This window comes from Pongo abelii, chromosome 2, assembly GCF_028885655.2.
Source record: "Pongo abelii isolate AG06213 chromosome 2, NHGRI_mPonAbe1-v2.0_pri, whole genome shotgun sequence".
Classification (NCBI taxonomy): Eukaryota; Metazoa; Chordata; class Mammalia; order Primates; family Hominidae; genus Pongo; species Pongo abelii.
In genome coordinates, this window is record NC_085928.1 from 175186544 (window position 1) to 175208655 (window position 22112).

The 22112-nt window shown below is 34.5% G+C and overlaps 1 long non-coding RNA gene across 1 annotated transcript in view; it reads left to right on the forward strand.

Moving 5' to 3' along the window:
- Positions 1 to 22112, forward strand: part of LOC129058706 (uncharacterized) — a 260308-nt gene that overhangs the window by 64283 nt on the left and 173913 nt on the right. Inside the window, exon 2 of the long non-coding RNA XR_010139297.1 lies at positions 14098 to 14223. This is a non-coding gene — a long non-coding RNA (uncharacterized LOC129058706). The remainder of the gene's footprint in view (positions 1 to 14097; positions 14224 to 22112) is intronic.

Genomic DNA, 22112 nt, shown 5'->3' on the forward strand with positions numbered 1-22112 from the left:
ATAACCCATTATTTCAAGATAATAACACTGTTTCATAAATAAACAAACAAAAAGAAAACTAATAAAAGCTCTACACCTTAACTCTGTTCCTCAGCTTTTTAACTTTTTGTTGTTTCTATTTATATCTTATTGTACTGTGTCTTCAAATGTTATAGCTATTAGTTTTGAATGGTTCACTCTTTGATCTTTTTACTCAGAGTAGTTTACACATACAGTTACCATATTATAATATACTGTGTTTCTCTGTGTACTTACTATTACCAGTGAGTTTTGTACCTTCACATGATTTATTCCTCACTAACATTTTTTTCCTTATTAAAGTACTATCCTTAGCATTTCTCATAAGACAGCTCTGATGTTGATAAAATCCCTCAGGTTTTGTTTGTCTTGAAATGTCTTTATTGTTCCTTCATGGTTGATGGATATTTTCACTGAATATACTATTCCAGGGTGATATGTGTGTCCCCACCCAAATCTCATGTTGAATTTAATCCCCCATGTTGGAGGAGGGGCCTGGTAGGAGGTGATTGGATCATGGGGGTGGACTTCTCCCTTGCTGTTCTTGTCATAGTGAGTGACTTCTCACAAGATTTGGTTGTTTAAAAGTGTGTAGCAACTCTCCCCTCTCCCTCTTCCTCATTCTCTGGCCGTGTAAATGTGCTTGCTTCCCCTTCATCTTCTGCCATAATTGTAAGTTTCCTGAGGCCTCCCCAGCCATGCTTCTTGTACAGCCGGCAGAACTGTGAGTCAATTAAACCTCTTTACATTGTAAATTACAGGGTCTCAGGTAGTTCTTTATAGCAATACAAGAACAGACTAATACATAGGATAAAAGATTTTTTCCTTCAGCACTTTAAATATGTCATGCCACTCAATCCTGGCCTGTAAGTTTTCCACTGAAAAGTCTGCTGTCAGATATATTGGAGCTCCATTGCATGTTGCTTCTTTCTCTTGCTGCTTTTAGAATCCTTTCTTTATCTTTGACCTTTGGGAGTTTGATTACTAAATGCCTTGATGTAGTTTTCTTTGGGTTAAATCTGCTTTGTGTTCTTGACCTTCTTGTACTTGGATATTGATATTTTCTTTAGGTTTGGGAAGTTCTCTGTTATTATCCCCTGAAATAATCTTTCTACTCCTATCTCTTTTTCTACCTCTTCTTTAAGGCCAATAACTCATTTGAAAATACTTGGGTGTTGAGATCTAAGCTGTATCTGCATTGGGGGGCACCCCAAGCCCAGTAATGCTATGGTTCTTGCGTACTCCTAGAGGCACCAACTTGGTGGTCTTGCATAAGAGCCAGAAGAATTCATAGATTACTAGGCAGAGATTCTTGGTTCCACCCTTTCTTTCTCCCAAAGAAATAGAGTCTCTTTCTCTGTTCTGACCCACCTGAAGCTGGGGGTGGGGTGACACAAACACCCCTGTGGCCACCGCAACTGGTATCATGTCGGGTAAGGCCTGATGCACTGGGTCTCACCCAAGGTTCACTATAACCACTACCTGACTACCACCTGTGTTTGTTCAAGGCCCTAGAGCTCTACAATCAGCAGGTGGTGAAGCCAGCCAGGATTGTTTTTTTTTCTCTCTAAGATGGTGAGTTCACCCAGGTTCTGGGTGGGTCCAGACGTGCTATCTGGGGGCCAGGAACTGAAGTCAAACATCTTAGAAGTCTCCCTGGTGTTCTACTACAGCTGAGCTGGCACTCAAACCACAAGCTGCAGTTCTTCTCACTTTTTCTTCCCCTTTCAACAGGAACAGTAGCTCCACTCCATGGCCGCCATGAGCATAGGCACATGGGAAGTACTCCAAGGCTACCACTAATGTTCCTTAGAGCCCAAAGACTCTTCAGTCAGCTTGCGGTGAATGCTGCCTGGCCTGGGACTCACACTTCAGGGTAGTGGGCTCCCCTCTTTCCCGGGGCAGGTCTAGAAATGCCATCCAAGAGGCAAGGCCTAGAATTAGGGACCTCAGGAGCTTGCTTGGTTCTCTACTCCCTTGTGGCTGAGCCGGTACCTAACATGGAAGACAAAGTCCCTTTTACTTCACCTTCAACTTTTCTCAAGCAGAGTCTCTTCCTTTAACCACCGCATCTAGGAATGTGCTGAGTCCCACCTGAAACCAGCAAATCTCAGAGGCTTACCCAAGGCCTTTGGTATTACTACCTGGGTATTACTGCTCGCTATTCAGGGCCTAAAGGTTCTTTAGTCAGTTGATGAAGGGTCCTGCTGGGAATTGGCCCTTTCCTTTAAGGCAGCTGGTTCCCTTCTGGCTGATTCCCTTCAGGGTTGTCTAGAAATGTCTTCCAGGAGCCAAGGTCTGGAAAGGGGTCTCATTACTCTGGTGCCCTACGCTGCTGTGGCTGAGCTGGTATCCAAAATGCAAGAGAAGCTCTTGTTAACTCTTCCGTCCCTCTCCTCAAGTGGAAGGAAGGAATCTTTTTTGGAGCCACAAGCTCTGCAGCCTGTGGTTGGGGAAGAGATGGCACAAGCATTCCCTTAGTTGCCCCAGCTGATGTCTCAGTAGATTGTATGCACCCCAAGTCCACTAGGACTTAGCCCAGTTCAGCACTAGGACTCACCTAGAAGTTGCAGTTCTTGTGTCCTAGATTGTCTCTCAAATTTATTTAGAGCCACCAGAGCACGTCAGCTCTCAGTGGCAATGCTTGCTGGAACTTCAATTGCTTAGATGGGCGATGCTCCTCTTACTAGGGATGGTTTAAATACCCCCTCCACGGGCTGCCATCAGCTGAGTTCAGGCTGATTTTGCTTTCTGCCATGACAAGGCAGCACTGAGTTCAATGCAATGTCTCACAATTGCTGTGCTCTCCCTCTGCCAAGTCCACAGATTCTCTCTCCACACCATGTGGTCACTGCTGGGAGATCAGTAGGAGGTTGGCAGGTGGAAGGCCATTGAAAATTCAAAACTGCCTTTTCTACACAATTGCAGTGCCTCTTTCAGCAATATGAAGTTAAAACCAGGTACTGCGTGTGCTCATCTAATTTTTGGTTTTTATAAATGTGCTTTAGATGTGTGAAGATAGTTGTTAAATTTGTGTCCTTTCCAGGAGGGTGATCTGTCGAGCCTTCTATTTGGCCATCTTGCTCCACATCTTTCCCATTTATTATATTTTGATAGGCAGTGCTTTCATATATTAATGCTAATAGTATAATATAAATGTTTATGTATTACTTATATAAATGTTCATATATTAACCTTGATATATGAAAGCACCCTCTACCAAACCAGAGTACATGTTAAAATATTATTATTATATGTAATATATAATAAAATGTATTCCAAGCATTCCTCAAACACATTGTGTTAAGAAATCACCTACCCTACTTTCCCTATAAAACCAACTCTTCTCTGAACTGAAAGGTGTCTATTAGAGAGCCCAGCTATTGTTGGCCTACCAAGCATGCAGCCAGTTGGCTATAGCTTTCAGTGCCAGAATGTCACAGGATCTTCTGAAAATTGTTTGGTCAATTGTAGACTAAAATCATACAAAACTAATTTCCTCTCCGTATAGAAATATGTCACAAGAATAAATGAGATAATTTAGGAGAAACACTTTGAGATCTTACAAAGAAAACACATTCTGTTTATTCAGGTTATTGTAGTTTTTAGTATGATTTTTAAAATGCTGTATTGAAGTTGGCTGAAGGTAAGATCCAGCACTTTGCTATTATTGTGTTCAAACATAAAGCTTCTGCAAAGTCAGTTGCAATATGCTTCCAGGCTACCAAGATATGGTGGGATCTCTAATTTCATTGAATTTGAGGTTGTGGAATTGCTTCCCTTTTTAAATCTGTGTGTAATGTAAACAGTTTACTTCATAAATAAAGGGCATTTTTCAAGTTAACATATTGCAATTTTCAATAGAAATGTAAGCTAAGTTGATGAATTCATTAGGAGCCATACAGTAAGGTGATGCTCATTTATTTCCAAGGGATGAATACTTCATGAATCCTAGCTTGTTTTTATTTTTATTGTTTTTCTTTCTGTACAAAAGAACAAAAATTCTAAATTGCCAAAGGGAGGAAATAAAGGTAAATAGAAGCCTGTGAATGGAGAAAAAGAAAAACTTGCTACAGCAAAGACTACATTAATTTAAATGCTATCTTCCCATTTTGTGTATGTACTGAAGGCAGAATCTTTTCTGCTCTGAGGCATTCCCACATTTCTGTTTTCTGATATTAAGTCTCCTTCCTCAGTTACCTAAACTCTACAGAGAGATACTACTCAGGGCTGCTCAAGCTCAGAGCATAAATGTGGGATCTAAATAGCAGGAGGTCTAAAGCATTACTTTTTAGCCTGATGACAGATCAATTTTTCCCCCTTTAATTATCTCCTTCATTCTCATGGGATCATTTGTATCTGACAGAGAACAGCCTGACTTCTAGAACGGAGATGTCCTTATTTATCCCTGAACCATGCCTTCCCACAAGCAGAACTTCCTCTTCAAGGAAAAGTTAGGGACCCAGTTTCACATCTGACATTTCTGGATTGACAAAAATATAAAGTTTTCCTCTATTTCTGTATTTTTTTCTGTGAAGAAATAGGCTGAATTCCACAAAGGGTCATAAGGTGTTTCATATTTGAGATATTAATACCTTATACAAAGAATTGTAACCCAACAAAATAATGTCACAGACAAAATTTATACAATAGAACAAAAACATAAATGTTCTGATATAATCCGTATACAGTCATAAATCTCTTTAAATTAAAATGTACATATTGGCCAGGCATGGTGGCTCACACCTGTAATCACAGCACTTTGGGATGCCAAGGTGGGCAGATCATGAGGTCAGGAGATCAAGACCATCCTGGCCAAAATTGTAAACCCCTTCTCTACTAAAATACAAAAAATTAGCTGGGTGTGGTGGTGCGCACCTGCAGTCCCAGCTACTTGGGAGGCTGAGGCAGGGGAATCGCTTGGACTGGAGAGGCGGAGGTTGCAGTGAGCTGAGTTCGCACCACTGCACTCCAGCCTGGCGACAGAGCAAGACTACGTTTCAAAATATATATATATATATGATACTCCTCAAATGTTAGAAAATTATATACATTATATTCATGAATATAATGAGAATATCATTTTCATGTCTATATTCTATTAACACTATCAATATAATGCGTTCATATTATTAGAGTTAGTACTACTAATTTAAATCTACATTAACAGAAAATGTAACGTGGTTGACAAAAATCTGTTTTAAGAAAACAAAACAGATATTTGTAGTACACATTTTCAAGCAGTTGGCACAAAATAGAGGAAGAATATACATATGTATTATATAAACACACACCATATAAATATACATATATATTTTTATATATAGTTAAAGAGATGAATAAGTGTAAATTGTGTGGGTAGTTTATTATAATAAGCAAAGGAATTTGTTTCCCTTTATATTTGAAATAGTTTTGGCAGGAAGTTACTAACCTAGGAAACCATAAATTCTCCAGACCATTAGAATCTCTTGTAGTTCAAGGCTTCCAAATTGTGGGACTTATTTGATTATTTCTTCTAAATCATCAATTGTAGATACCTGCTTATAATGACATTTCTAAACCTGAGCTGGAGTGATGAGGGAAAGGTAAGTTTAGAATTTTCTATTATGCTCCTCCCTATTGGAAATGGCTATATTTTGCAAAGAAAAAAATTGAGGTTAATCTTTCTCTAAACTTTTTTTTAAATATAAATGGCTCTAGAAAGAGAGTTGTGCTAGCTGCTGACTTATGCTTAAAGGTTACAAGTTCCTTGACTTAACATAATGACCTCCAGTTCCATCCATGTCATTGCAAATGACAGAATCTCATTCTTTTTTATAGTATTCCATTGTATATAAGTACAACATATTCTTTCTCCATTCATCAATTAATGGGACACTTAGGTTGCTTCTAAATCTTGGCTATTGTGAACAGTGCTTCAGCAAACATGGGAGTGCAGATATCTCTTTGATATACTCATTCTATCTCTTTTGGGTATATATACCCAGCAGTGGGATTGACAGATGATATGACTAAAAGAATATAAATGAATTACTTGTTACACAAAGGATAAATGCTTGAGGGGATGGATACCCAAATTTTCATGATGTGGTAATTACGCATTTTATGCCTGTGCCAAAATATCTTATGTATCCCCATAAATATATGAACCTACTCTTTAACCACAAAAATTAAAAATTTAAAAAGTCATAGACAAAATTTACAAGTTCTTAAGATTTATTGTTGAAGAATCTTTAACTTAGCATATTATTTGTGTAACTAATAATGAATCTATGGATATTGGAATAGAAATTTCCATCATGTAATTATGATTTTTTAATTTTTTTTGGCTAGAAAGGCAGTCTTTAAAATTTTAACTAACTTACAAGAATATTTCACGCTACACTCTTGGGGGAAGTTTTTTGTCATAAACTTCATTTTTAAAAAGTTATTAATTGATGAACCAGATATGAAAAATATAATGCCACTGACTTGTACTGTTTTTATGTTTGAATTTTATCATAATTCATGCAATACAATTTCTGTTACTATTAATGTAAACAATCAAATCCATTTTATTAGAACAGGGCTAACATAAGGTCATGACCAGGCTATTAGCAAATTTATTTCTTAAATAAAATTACTTTAAAAGAGATAATCACTATTGACAGAAGATGAATGCTTTTTAAAAACCTGCTTTCTATGGGAAAAATGTGGTGTGTGCAATTCAAATATTTGGAAAATAGAAGCATAATTTCTCTTAATAGTAGAAAGACTTCCATTTAATCCAACAGTCTTTATTGTTAACAAGCATAAACAGGATCCTAACTAATGAATTGCTGGCATTCAAATTTTGCAGAGATTTTCATGATTTTGTTCTGATGTGTTTTTGATTCTCATATAAACAAAAATTATAAAGAAGTCAGTTTCAGGAGAGGTGGCAATGACCATTTTAAGATAAAATAATTAAGCTAACATCTGTCAATCAGTAAGTGCTTACTATAATACAGGCATCATAAATTATTTATAGTGGTTGATTTTTTTCAACACCTGTGAGAAGTAGGCAATATTTTACCCCATTTAAATTGATAAAAATAACTTTGAGAAGACTGAATAACTGCTCACAAAATCACAGAGTTAATAAACTTTATTGTCAGTTTGCAAATCCAGGTATTAATTATTTCAATAACTAAGACCTTAACCACTTTTCTGTACTGCCTTTTGAAGTGTGGTTCAGAATGAAAAAATGAATTGTCTGATTGGGCACTGGAACTAGTCACCTGTTGTTGGTAACTTGGGAGAAAACATAAAAGAATATAAAAATTGTGTCAAATCATAGAAATTTAAAGCTGGCAAAAAATTTTGAGTTCATATAGTCCAAATCCTCTAATTGAGAACACTGAGATCCAAAATGGAAAATAGCCAAATGGCATTACAAGCAAATCACGTCAAATAAGCATCTAATTCATCAATAGCTTGCTTTTATAGTCTAACTCTGTAATGAGAGCCTAATACGTCATAAGACCAGTCCTTGACTGCATTAAAGAGATGCTCTGTGAGATGAGATTTTGATGAGAAGGCAATGATGGAGAATTTTGAACCTAGTCATCTAGTTATCCACAGCATTTACAAAACAGAACAAAATAAAAACTGTTAGTCATTATAATTAGTTTTTTTTTTTCAAGTTTAGAAAAAAACATATTGAGCATTCTCAAAGCAACAGACCCTGTTTTAGGTGTTACCACATTTATTATTTCATTTAATACAAACATATTTGAAACTAGTAACATGATCAGTTACATAGGATTAATATTAAATTCTGTTGGCAAGCATAGTCATTTTAGAATTATCCACCAATTCCACATTCATAGTCAGAAATTTACAAATTCATTTAATGGCAGTATAGTGTGAATACTAATCCTTTTGGCTTTATTGAAATATAATTGACAAATAAAAATAATATATATTTAAAATGTACAACATGATATTTTATGTATGTGTAACTTTCTTCCAAGAATTAAGCTAATTAATATATCCATCCCTTCTCAGTTACCATTATTTTGTGTGTGTGGTGGGATACTTAAGAAGATTAGCACGTTTTAAATATACAATAAAATATTATTTATTACAGTCACCATGCTGTACATTAGATCACTAGAGCTTATTCATCTTGCATAACATAAACTTTGTGTCCTTTGGCCAATATCTCCCCATTTCTTTCCATTCCTAGCCCCTTGCTACCACCATTCTACTCTCTACTTTTATGAGTTTAGCTTTTTTTATATTTCACACACAAGTGAGATCATGTAGCATTCGTCTTCTTGTGTGTGACTTTTTTCACGTAGCATAATGTTCTCCAGTTTCATCCATAGTGTCGCAAATGGTAGGATTTCCTTCTTTTTTAAGGCCGAAAAATATTCCATTATATATGTGTAATATATAACATACATGCAATATATTACATGTATGTTATATATGCAATATATTACATGTATGTTATATATGCAATATATTACATATATGTTATATATGCAATATATTACATATATGTTATATATGCAATATATTACATATATGTTATATATGCAATATATTACATATATGTTATATATGCAATATATTACATATATGTTATATATGCAATATATTACATATATGTTATATATGCAATATATTACATATATGTTATATATGCAATATATTACATATATGTTATATATGCAATATATTACATATATGTTATATATGCAACATATTACATATATGCAACATATTACATATATGTAATATGTACATATATGTAATATGTGAATATATTCACATGTGTGATACATATATTTACATATATGTAATATATGTGTGATGCATGTACATGCCGGCAATATAGGTGATGTATGTGCATATGTGTAATGTATGTACATGTGTATGATGTGTGTACATATATGTAATACATGTGCTGTGTGCATATATGTAATATATGTGATGTATGTACATGTGTGAGATGTATGTACATATATGTGGCATGTATATATGTAGTATATATGTACATATAAGTTAGAAATAGGGATCATTCTGAGAAATGCATCATTATGCGATTTCATCATTATGCGCACACCAGAGTGTACCTACACATCCTAGATGATACAGTTTACTATGTATGTAGGGTATATGGTATAGCCCATTACTCCCAGGCTACAAACTTGTACAGCATGTTCCTGTACTGCATACTGTAGGCAATTGTAACAAAATTGTAACTATTTGTGTATATAAACATATCTAAATAAATAAAAGGTATAGTAAAAGTATGTCATTAAAATTTTGTGGGACCGCTGTCATACATGTGGTTCATCAGTGACCAAAACATCGTTATGTGCTAATATGTGTATAGTGCATGACTCTCTCTCTTTCTCTCTCTCTCTGTATATATGCATACATATGCACATACACAACATAAAATTTGCGCGAGTGTGTGTGTGTGTATATATATACACATATTTGTACACACACATGCACACACACACACATTTTCTTTATACTTCCATATGTTGTCAATGGACACTGAAGTTGTTTCCATATCTTGACTATTATGAATAATGACGCAATTAACGTGAGAGTGCAGATATCTCTTCAGCACACTGAATTTATTTCCTTTGAAAATATACCCAGGAGTGGAATTGCTAGATACATGGTAATTCTATTTTTAATTTTCTGAGGAACTTCCATACTGTTTTCTGTAACAGCTGTATCTATTTACATTTCTACCAACAGTGTACAAATGTTCACTTTTCTCTACATCCTTACCAACACTTATCTTTTATCTTTTGAAAGTAACCATCCTAACAGGCATGAGGTGATATCTTCTTGTGCTTTTGATGTGCATTACCTTGATAACTAGTGATGTTGAACATGTTTTCATATATTTATCGGTCATTTATATGTTTTCTTTTGATAAATGTTTATTGAAGTCCTTTTCCCATTTAAAAATTATGTTATTTGTTTTTTTTCCTATTGAGTTGTTTGAATTCCTTGCAGTATATGTAGGATATTAACACTGTCTTAGTTTAGGCTGCCATAACAAAATACATTAGACTAGGTAATTTGTAAATAGAAAGGTATTTCTGAAGTTCTAGTCACTGGAAAGTTTAAGATCAAGACAACAGGAGATTCAGTGTCTGGTAAAGGTTCATTCCTTATACATGGTGGCTGTTAGCTGGATGCTCACACAGTGGAAAGGCAAAGGGACAATCAAGCTGCCTGGTACCTCTTTTATAAGGGCACTGATCTCATTCATGATGGTGGAGTCCTCATGACCTAATCAACTTTCAAAGGCCCCATTTAATACCATCAAATGGGGGATTAAGTTTCAGCATATGAATTTGAAGGGGATGCAAGCATTCAGACCATAGCAAACCTCTTAACAGATATATGGTTTTCTTTTCTTTTCTATGTATTTATTTATTTTGGGAAGTTCTGTCTCTGTCACTTAGGCTGGAGTGCAGTGGGGCCGTTCGGCTCACTGCAACCGCTGCCTCCCAGGCTCAAGTCATCCTCCCATCTCAGCCTCCCCAGTAGTTGGGACTTGAGGCGCATGCCACCACGCCCAACTAATGTTTGTTTTTTTTGTAGGGAAGGAGATTTTGCCATATTGCCCAGGCTGGTCTTGAACTCCTGAGCTCAAGTGATCCGCCCATCTCAGCCTCCTAAAGTCCTGGGATTGCAGGCCTGAGCCACTGCACCCAGCCAGATGTATGGTTTTCAAATATTTTCTCTCATTCCACAAGTCATAGGTTGTCGTTTCACTCTGCTGATTGTTCCTTGTGGGATGCAGAAGCTTTTTTCAAAGCATTTTTTCTAGTGCTTTGGAAAAAAAATTACCTTTAGTACTTAGATATGCCTTGGTATATCAAAATAATTCTTAAGCCATTGGTTGTGTTTACATCACTATACAAGTTTTCATATGCCACAATATCATACTGTATTTTATGAGTGATTTAAAGGAGCTTCAGGAACAATTTTTTTTATAAATAATTTTTCTGTGATGATTTTATGACTTCATATTCATAGAATAGTTTAAATATGTCTATCTACCTATCTATATGATTTATTAGAACAAAAATATTGAGTAAATATACATGTGACCCGGAACCAAAGTTTCTAGATAATTGTGTCTGATATTATTGTCCTTAATCTGCACTGTGGGATGTTGCTGAAAATACAGATTCTTGGATCTACTTCAGACCAACTGAATCAGACTCTGAGGGCTTGATCCATGGATCTGCATTTTTAACACAACTCTTAGTGATTTACATGCATGCTAAAGTTGAGAAGCCTTACTCTATATTTTCTAGTCCAAAGCTTTCCCACACTGCTAGAGATGGGTTAAGTTAGTAGCTATGCAAAGTTTTCCCTTGCTTATTTCTGCTGCATAATGTTGGAGATTTCATTTCACATGAAATCAAAGCTTTTAATAATGGATAAGAGTGTTCAACACTCAATGGGTTTAAGGGATTTTAAAATATTACAATTGTGGAAAACTTTTAAAAACAGACTTTTAAATATATGAGGCCTTGAGGTCAAGAGAAGGACAAAGTAAAATGACCTTTCACATGGGTATGTTTTGTGAAATAGAAATGAAGAATAAACTGCTTCCCTCATTCTTACATAATGAAAACCTTTATACAATCAAATTAAATAACTTCAAGAAGAGAAGTTATTATTTAGTGATCAATGGATATCCTGCCCTCCTTTGTAATAGAGTCTTTGAATTGCAGTCATGGAAATCATCTTAATAGGTCATCTTGTCCTTCTCTTGACCTGCAAACCTCATGTAGTTAAAAGTCTATTTTTAAAAGATTTCCACAACTGCAATATTCTGAAATCCTTTGGAACCCACTTAGTGTTGAACAGCCTTTTCCATTATCAAAAGCTTCTTTCTTCCCTCCCTGTTTAACAATTAAAGTTCATTTTTCTCTGTTATGTTTTCAATGAAAATGGGAAATAGCTGGTCACCACAATCTGTGGAACAACTCTTCATTGAAGACTATTAATAATGTCCCTTTCATCAGTTCTTCTCAAGCTGAAATTATATAAGTTCTTTTAATCCTTCTTAGAATTTTCCTATTTTTTAACCCTTCATTTATTTCTTTTATTCTATCCCGAGCTCACTTCCTTCTTAAGTTCTGGGGTGTAAAACTAGACACAGTAAGATTTCACTGGTACTGAATATAATGGGAGGATTACCTTGCTGTTCATATTTACTCTACTCCTGTTTATGCATCCTGTAGAACTCTGAGAAGTGCAGATAAGATGTAAATGGATGGCCTGATGTTAATGGTCTCGAATAATTTCATAGCATTTCTCATAAAGATATGGATGTTATTCCCAGGAACCTGGCCAGTTTGTATCATAGGTAATTACTTTCTGCCTATCTATAGCATTCTAAGTTTCAATTAGATGAATTATTCTTCACTTTCACTGGTAAAGACATTATTGCAAAAGTTGTTTGAGCAGAACAGAACAGCTCTGCATTTTAAAAGAGAGAGAGAGGACCACTTTCTGCTCAGCTTGTAAAGAGGCTAGCGTTCCTTAGGAGTATGAAAGACAGTGATAAAGAGTCCTGCTTCCCCAGCTAATGCACAGGGTCCAACATGATCGGTATTTATTTTTGTTTTACCCTTATATGGCTTAGCTATCCTAAATCTTAACAAGAAAATCTTTCTTGATAATGGCTCCTCTTCACCAATTCCAGTGAAATTTTTAGTAAAAGATGTTTAAAATAGAACATGATATTCACAAGTTCATAAGTCAGATTTGCACATGTTGCATTGATCTAACTAAAAATGTAGAGAATTTACATTTGCTTTTGCTTGTTTTATTTGTTGTCTTCTTTCATTCTGGATAAAGGCAAAGAAATTATCTACACTCAGTTCTATAAAACCATACTGAGTATTTATGTGTCAGTGCATGCATCAATCTGTCACCAGAGGTTCTAAAACAAGTTAGAGCAGTCTGGCTTTCTATGTATTCTCTGTCTTTTCAGAATAATTTTTTCTTTGCCATTTCTTTTAAAAACGTTGGCCTGGGTATTATCTCATTTGAACCCGAAGACTTTCTTTTTGTATTCCCTCTCCTTTTCTCCCTGCACCCCTTAGAATTTTCACATCTTTGTTTTAACCCATTTGTATTTTCATACAGTCTGCAGACCTTTGAATGTAGGGGAAGACCAGATGACCTGTGCAGCCAGATCTTTTTGTGAAGAAACGCCAACTTCACAAGCACAGCCTTATCATCTCATTTCTCACGTTTTTCCCTACTTTTCTACTCTGCTACATTCTTTCCCCTCTCAAGTCTGCTTATAGGAACTTAGGAAAGTTTTACAAAACATTAAATGTTTACTCTCTATCTTAAAACTCTAGATGTCACCTTGCCATTCACATGTTTTAATAGAACCTACTGCCTCTAGGATAAAATCTATATTTCTTTGTACACATTTTATAATTTGTATTATGCCCTGCTATGCTGAAATCGTCTCCTTCTCAGCTTCTCTGCTCTCTTCCACACTGCCCCTACTCCAAACTGTTATTTCCCAGTTTACGTTTGTTTTCCTCCTTTTGCTTTTAAATACATCTTGGTATGGCTGAAAAATTATATAATCTTTCTAGTAATAAGGTGCAACTCATGTATTTCATGCATTTGTGAGGCTTATCCACATTTCCACTTGCAGAACATTGTTTCCTTCTTAATGTTTCTATGGCCATTAAAAATATTTTTTACAGCATTTAACATGTTTTAAAATATGTTTTGTTTTGTTATCTGCCTTTTGTTCTAGAATTTTTTTTTAGATCTCATGATTATGTAATCATTTATTTATTCATTCATTCCAGTAATGAAGACATTCCGGAGGTCAGGTACTATATTGTGTGACGTAACACTGATCAAGGAAACAAAGGTTGTGTTTTCACGCTGTTGCTTTTCTTTTTTTTTTTTCCTTTGGGAGAGAAGAAGATAAAAAAAATAAGTGGAAAAATAAGTTTATTCCAGGTTGTGATAGAAAACAGAAAAATGTAATAAAAAGTGATTTCTTATTTGGTCTATATCTAGGAAGATGTTCAGCAAAAGCATATCTGAGGATATGACTCTTAAGCTGAGATCTGCATGATGAGAAAGCTTTACCTCTGAAGATCTGGGAGAAGAGAGTTTCAGACAGAGGAAACAGCATATGCTGAGGTACAAACAGTAGGAATGAGCTTGCTATTTGGAGAACTGGAAAGAGGTACAGTGTAACAAGAATATGGTAAAGGTAGACGAGCATAGTCGAGATGAGATAGGAGGGGTACTCAAGAACCGTACTTAACTATGTTGTTAACAGAAGTTCTTCAGTAAGAAAATTGAGACCCTGTCTGAAAAAATAATATATTTTTAATATTATTTTAATGTTTATAATATATTATATTTAATAGCTTAACTATGTAATGAAGGCCACTGGACAAAGAAACTGAATAATAGATTTTGATTCATAAGCTTTAAATATTTGAATCTAATAATGGCCAAAGCACTTTCACATGTTACCTGCATACTATAAAATAGGATCCATATCAGAGACAGTCTTTTTACACCATAAATATATAAAATTAGTTTGAAGCTGTAAAAAAATAGAGAATGTTACTATAGACAGGCTAATCATGCACACTGCTCTTTTGTAATTCTGAAACAAATTTGTAAAGGAGAAAATAAAAAGACATTTTAAAAGGAAGAGAGCTATTAAAATGTGGAAACAAATTGGGTGATTCGTGAATACCTTTTTTCAAATATAGTCAACATGTATTGGACCATAATCTCTTAAAAGACAAATTATTTTATTAGTTTTTATTAGTTTTTGTTAAGTATTTAATTAATATTCCTTTCATAGATATTTAATTAAATAAAAATATATACCCCATGTTATATTTTAAACATTCACCTTCATTTGCTTAGGCAATTAAAGTAACTTTTTAAAAATCCCAGAAATTGAAATACAACTTTTTGTTTATTATTCACTTTCACAACAATATTAATTTCTACTTATTGTCTATAAAATGTGTTGGACTCAATCCCCAAATAATTTTCTACATTTATTTTTTTCTTTTCTGAAAAATAATCATTGAGAGTGGCCTATCATAATTAGAAAGTAAAACAAATCACATAATAATATTCTAAAGACTGAAAAATGCCACAGTACAGGACTGTTTTCTGTTATGAAGCATTTGGCAGATGGAGGATATCACTGTGATTATTGATGAGTGGGAAGTAAGAACATCTCCACATTGTACCATGGACAAGTGTCAGATGACAAGTACATTTTTTTGTGGAAACTTTGATGGAATCTAATATTTTGCTTTTATAGTCAAGTGGTTGTGCTCAAATAATGCCCATTTTGAGATTCTCTAATGATGCCTGACATTTATCAGAGGCCGGGAATTCCCTGCAATATTTCCTTAGACTTGTCAACCAGATTTATTCATAAATGAGAATAAATGAGCATGTCAGCATAAGTTATTGTGGTAATTTGTGAAACTCTTAATGAGATATTTTCAGAGCTCATAAAGGAAAGAGCTATGTCATTAAATTACTGCACAATAATTTTATTTTGATACAGTAAGTGAGCTGATATTTTATCAGAAATGACACTCTGATGCATCAGTGAACTGAAGATGAACAATTAAATGTTCCAGTGAAAGAGGTCTGATGATACTTAAAGGTAAAGATTTGCAAAAGAATGTGAAGTAAGAAAAAATGGTGATTATTCGAATACATCAAATACATTTTTAATTTATTGGAAGGGTGGCCAGGTGCGGTGGCTCACGCCTGTAATCCCAGCACTTTGGGAGGCCAAGGCAGTAAGATCACCTGAGGTCAGGAGGTCAAGACCAGCCTGGTCAACATGGTGAAACCTCATTTCTACTAAAAATACAAAAATTAGCTGGGCGTGGTGGCAGGCCTCTGTAATCCCAGCTACTCAAGAAGCCGAGGCAAGAGAATCACTTGAACTCAGGAGGCAGAATTTTCAGTGAGCCAAGATTGTGCCACTGCACTCCAGTCTGGGTGACAGATCATCAAGGTTTGCACACCTCAAAGGCAATGCATAAAATAGTTACACCCTCTATAAATAAGGGCCTAAGAGTCAAAACAGGAAAATGTGCATATTGATAGGCTTTCATGATACATCATTATAAGCATAACTCATAAACACATTCCTTTTAACTGTGGCTTTATTTTGTCTCCCTTAATTTATCCAGATACGTAGACACTTTTCTGAAATCACTCACCTATGGCTTTTATTTAACTCAGTTAGAAGATCCTTACTGGCTTTAGTCCTTGAATAAAAGCTAGGCCGGATCAATAAGACCTGGTGCGTGCTAATTCTAAACCTAAGCAATAGACTGAGACTTCATATGAAAATGTCTGTTGGGAACTTACTGGAGATTGGGCTGGAGGTAAGGAACTGAGGATGCACTTAGATATAAGAGGTTCCCTGCCCAGCAGAGCTTGTTATTTAAGCAGAGAGTAAGAGACACACATAAAAGAAAAGTGAGTTGTAAATGAGTGCACTAAAAAAGTGCTGTAATTCTTTAGAAAGAGAAGAAACAGACAGGAAGGTGATAGTTAAGAAGACCGTGGAGAGGAATGCCTGCAAATGGGACATAAAGCAAAGGCAGTAATAATAATTTTTGCATGCTTTACAGTTAATGCAAACATTTTATATGTATTATTTAATTTCCTTTTTGCAAAAACCGTGTCACAAGAACATTATTAATTTGTTCATTTTTAAGCTACTGATCCTCAAGGAATTTCGTAGTAAAGTTGGGAGTCAAATTCAGGCCTTCTGTTTTATTACTTAACAATTTGTGCTACAGTGCTATTCAATGGAGTACTTAGACCATGAGGTAGGCCTTTTATGGGAAACATTACCAAAACCATGGAGGCAGGAAGTGGTAAAAAGCATGGGACGTAGCATTCAGAGCCTGTCTTTACTCCATTTTAGCTATGAGGCCTCTGACAAATTACTATGCCTCCATGTTATCTATAGATCATAAAAATAGTATTACTCATTCACAAGGTTGTTTTGAGAATTAAACAAAACAGTATCTGCAGACTTATTAGACTAATATCTAGTACATATTAGGCCAATAGTTCTAAAATTGGGGGTTTTACATAGCATTTACAACTTAAAAATTATTGTACACCCTAAAGCATTTATGTAGATTATAGTTATCAATATTTACAATATAAGAATTTAAAAATATTTCTTTATTAATTTAAAATTGCAGTAGTAAACTCATTACAAACTAAACTAAGTAATTTTTTTAGGAAAAAGGGATTATGTTTTACAGACAAAAATATTAATTGATAAAAATAGCATTGTTTTACATTTTTGCAGGTCTCTGTACTCTTTGACTTAATAAAACAGAGCTGAATTATTGTATCTGCTTCTGCATGCAATCTGGTGTGCAATGCTGTGTTTGCAGACCTATATAAAGAAAATCTGGTCTCACACAGATACGTAGTTGGAAAAGGGATGGATATTTTCAAAAGCTTTTCATGTAATTGTAGCTATTCTCCTTTGATGCTACACCAAAACTTGGCATATGATAGTTTCTTAATGTTTAACTGCCAAGATGAAATCTGAAATCATATCAATGAACTTTTTGAACTCTTGAAATCCAATGATGTATCATATTCTTTGAATGCATCCTTACTGATGCATAGCTTTGTATCATCACATAAGGATCATTTGAAAAATGTTGGTTTATTGATTTATGCCAATCTTCAAATGTTCAACACATTTTATGACACAACATTAGAAAATCACATTTATTGTCACCAACAATTGCTTTAGGAAAGTCTCAAATTATTAGAAAGATCTTAAGCTTATGATGACAGATGTAAGTTTTCTGTACTTCTTATTTTTGCTTGAAATCTTGAATTTTTTTTCTTTTCTTTTCTTTTTTTTTTCTTTTTTTTTTTTGAGACAGAGTCTTGCTTTGTTGCCCAGGCTGGAGTGCAGTGGCGTGATCTCGGCTCACTGCAAGCTTCGCCTCCCAGGTTCATGCCATTCTCCTACCTCAGCCTCATGAGTAGCTGGGACGACAGGCACCTGCCACCACGCCCGGCTAATTTTTTTTTTTTTTTTTTTTTTTTTTGTATTTTTAGTAGAGACGGGGTTTCACTGTGTTAGCCAGGATGGTCTCGATCTCTTGACCTCGTGATTCGCCAGCCTTGGCCTCCCAAAGTGCTGGGATTACAGGCGTAAGCCACCGCCCCCGGCCGAAATCTTGAATATTATTATTAACAACAAACAATGTCAGTTGTTTTCTTTTAAGGGTAAGCTTACTTTGTTCATTTTTAAAAGCATTTCTGCCAAATATCCTCTGAATAATTGTAGTTAGTCTGTCAATTGTTCTTTCAAGTAAAAATGATTTTCCATGTAAAAAGCAAAAGCAACTAGTTCAACTCTAAAATCACATCACATAATTGAATAACTGCTGTTTCTCATGATGATCATCATACTTTAGTGTGCAGCAGAAGTGCTTATACACACTTTCCATGCTTAATGGCCATCCTTATGTGAATCTGAATCTGGCTTTTTTTTTTTTTAATTATGAGTGTGTGGTGGTGAGGAATACAGTGACTAATAGTACAGTATGGTACAACTTCCTTGATTTGTGCCCAGAAACTATCAGTTTTCTTCTTCAATGTTTTTGCACCTTGAGTGCAAATGTCAACACTATGAAAATTGGAAACTACATTTTAGCATTACAAAAATAGTTTTGACCTCATGACCCCCATGGATGTGTTTTGGGACTTCTAGGAGTCTTGATCACATTTTGAGAACTATTGCACTAGGCTTTCATATTAGCTACTATTACTATTAAGAAGAAAGTGCCAAGGTTTGTCCAAAAAATTGGTAGACTAGGTAAACGTGAATGACAAAATCATGTAGGAAATACATTTGGAAAGTATGAATCAGATTATAGAGAGTTCTGTTGTATAAGTGGCTCTGTATTGAAAAATCACTAGACATAAAATATTACATATTTTCTAGGCCATATGAAGAAGTCCCAATGAAGTATAGAGGGATGATTCTACACAAAATAAATACAGCAGTCAAATGGATATAGGCTGTATAGTTAAACGGTCACACAGTGTTTGCAGATCTGAGTTATTCACTATTGTTCAAGTGTGTCATTTTTGTGGCTCTAATTTTACCACAGTAGATGTGTATGACTTTACATGAAATTCCTCCATAGTACCTAACCCAAAAGACAAGGCAATTACATACATTTACTGAGTAATTATGGAGTAGTATGCAACTCACATTTTATGTTTCAACTCTGTGTGCTTTAGTAACATAAACACAAGAAGAGTGAGTGTATACTTAATAGATGTAATGTTTGAAAGTTTTATCTAGGTAACATTTCTTTTATATGCTTCTTAAAAAAAGTATTTTCTTGTCCCTTATATATGACCTCTCATTTACAATTATATTTACCTGGAAAAAATTTTTTAATCATGTCTGTTTTGTTCATTATATTGAAATCATCTTTAAAATTTAGAATTTACTTATTTATATAGTACTTTGTATTTTATAGTAAACTTTTTGATATAACATTTTCTTATTAATATTCTGAAGAGTTATGTGAAATTTGAGCTGTTATCCCCATTTAACTGTACTTTATACATGAGTCTCAGACTCCAAAGCTGAGAATTTAAAATCAAGCTTTTAACACAGAATTTCTGATTTTTGCTTAATCTTAAAAACACTTATGGTTACCTTCATTTTAAATTTTAAATTGAAACTATACAATTTTTCACACTGCTGTATAAAATTAAAATGTTAAAACCCTCTCCAAAATATACTTGTTAATCTGGCATGGTGAAAAAGCATTGTAAAACTACTGTAAAACTGCTTGCAGCTCAACCTCTGTTTGCCAGCAGAGGTTGCTCTTAGGTTAGCGATTACCTTGAGATTACATTATATTAAGACCATTAAGCAGATGAATGGAAGCTACATTATGATGTAACTATGGAGAAGTTATATTTAAATAAAATACTAACTACGTGAGTGGCTCTCAGATGTGTTAATCTCCACATTCTAAGAAATTATGCTCTTTACAAAGATATCTCTGTAGCTGAGCAGAAAGTGACATTCTTGAAACAGTTTATGGTTTGCCAGGAGAGAAGAATTGCTAATTTAGAAAATCAAAAAAATTGAGGCATATTTTTAGTTTGCTTAAAAAAATTTCAAATTAAATACAAATCTGTTTGAACAAATGTGAAAACACAGGTAATTGCATATATATGAAAAATATTTTGTAACAGACATTTAAAACACTTTTAAATTAAAATAACTGATTTATTCTGGAAGACTCAATGTCAGAGATTATCATAAAACGGAACTTTGTACTTATTGTTAGGAAAATAAAGCTTTGAAACAAGAAAAACATCCTACAGTATTTTCTGCAAATTTGAAACCGAGAAGTATTCAAAGTGCTATTTTATCTATTATCTATCTATCTATATCTATCTATCTGGCATTACAGTATTAGTACACTTTTACAGGTAAAACATAAATAAAATGTCAGTTTAATTTTAAAATGTCACTCTGGAAAAACATAGTTTATGTATCATAATTAATACCACAATTAAAGGTATTTATTAGCAATTAGAGTCCTCATATTCCTTCTTTACATTTTTTATGAATGTTTATTTTTCTCATAATTTATTTTGTTATTTAATGCTAATATTTAAAAATAATACTGATTTGTTTAAAAATATTATGAATGAATGTAGATCTCATTGACATTAGTTTTATAGTAAGCAGGTTTTTTTTTTTTTTTTTTTTTTTTAGCATTTCACACAATTGGCTTTTTGGTTTATTTCTTTCCCCACCCACCTCACCCCATGGTTCTCTCTCTCCATACATGTTACATACACATCATTATATACTTAATTTTTTTCTTAGTAAATTGAAGGTGTCACATACATGATGGCCCTTTACTCCAAACATCAGTGCATATTTCCTAAGAATGTAGATATTCTCTTAGCCCCAGTAGTTTTTCATATATATATATATATATTTTTTTTTTAATTTTACTTTAAGTTCTGGGATACATGTGCAGAACGTGCAGGTTTGTTGCATAGCTATACGTGTGCCATGATGGTTTGCTCCACCTATTAACCCATCAACTAGGTTCCCTCCCCTCGCCCCCCCACCCCCCAACAGGCACTGGTGTGGTGTTCCCCTCCCTGTGTCCATGTGTTCTCTTTGTTCAACTCCCACTTATGAGTGAGAACATGTTGTGTTTGGTTTTCTGTTCCTGTGTTAGTGTGCTGAGGATGATGGCTTCCAGCTTCATCCATGTTGCTGCAAAGGACATGATCTCATTCCTTTTTATGGCTGCACAGTATTCCACAGTGTATATGTGCAACATTTTCTTTATCCAGTTTATCATTGATGGGCATTTGAGTTGGTTCCATATCTTTGCTATTGTAAATAGTCCTAGAATAAACATACGTGTGCATGTGTCTTTACAGTAGAGTGATTTGTAATCCTTTGGGTATATACCCAGTAATGGGATTGCTGGGTCAGATGGTATTTCTGGTTCTAGATCCTTGAGGAATCGCCACACTGTCTTCAGCAATGGTTGAACTAATTTATACTCCCACCAGCTGTGTAAAAGTGTTCCTGTTTCTCGACCGCCTCGCCAGCATCTATTGTTTCTTGACTTTTTAATAATCGCCATTCTGACTGGCATGAAATGGTATCTCATTGTGGTTTTGATTTGCATTTCTGCAACTTCAATATATTTAACGTTGATAGCATACTTTTGTCTTATCTACCTTTCATACGTCAGTATGGTCATTTGATCCAGTAATGTTCTTTATAGCATTTTCCTGTCTGGTACAGGATCCAGTCTGTGATCAGGTATAGCATTTAAGTGCCATGTCTCTTTACCCACTTTCAATATGGAATACTTCTACAGCCTTTCTTTTTTTTTTTTTTTTTTCTTTTATTATGATTATGATTATGATTATTATTATACTTTAGATTTTATGGTACATGTACCCAATGTGCA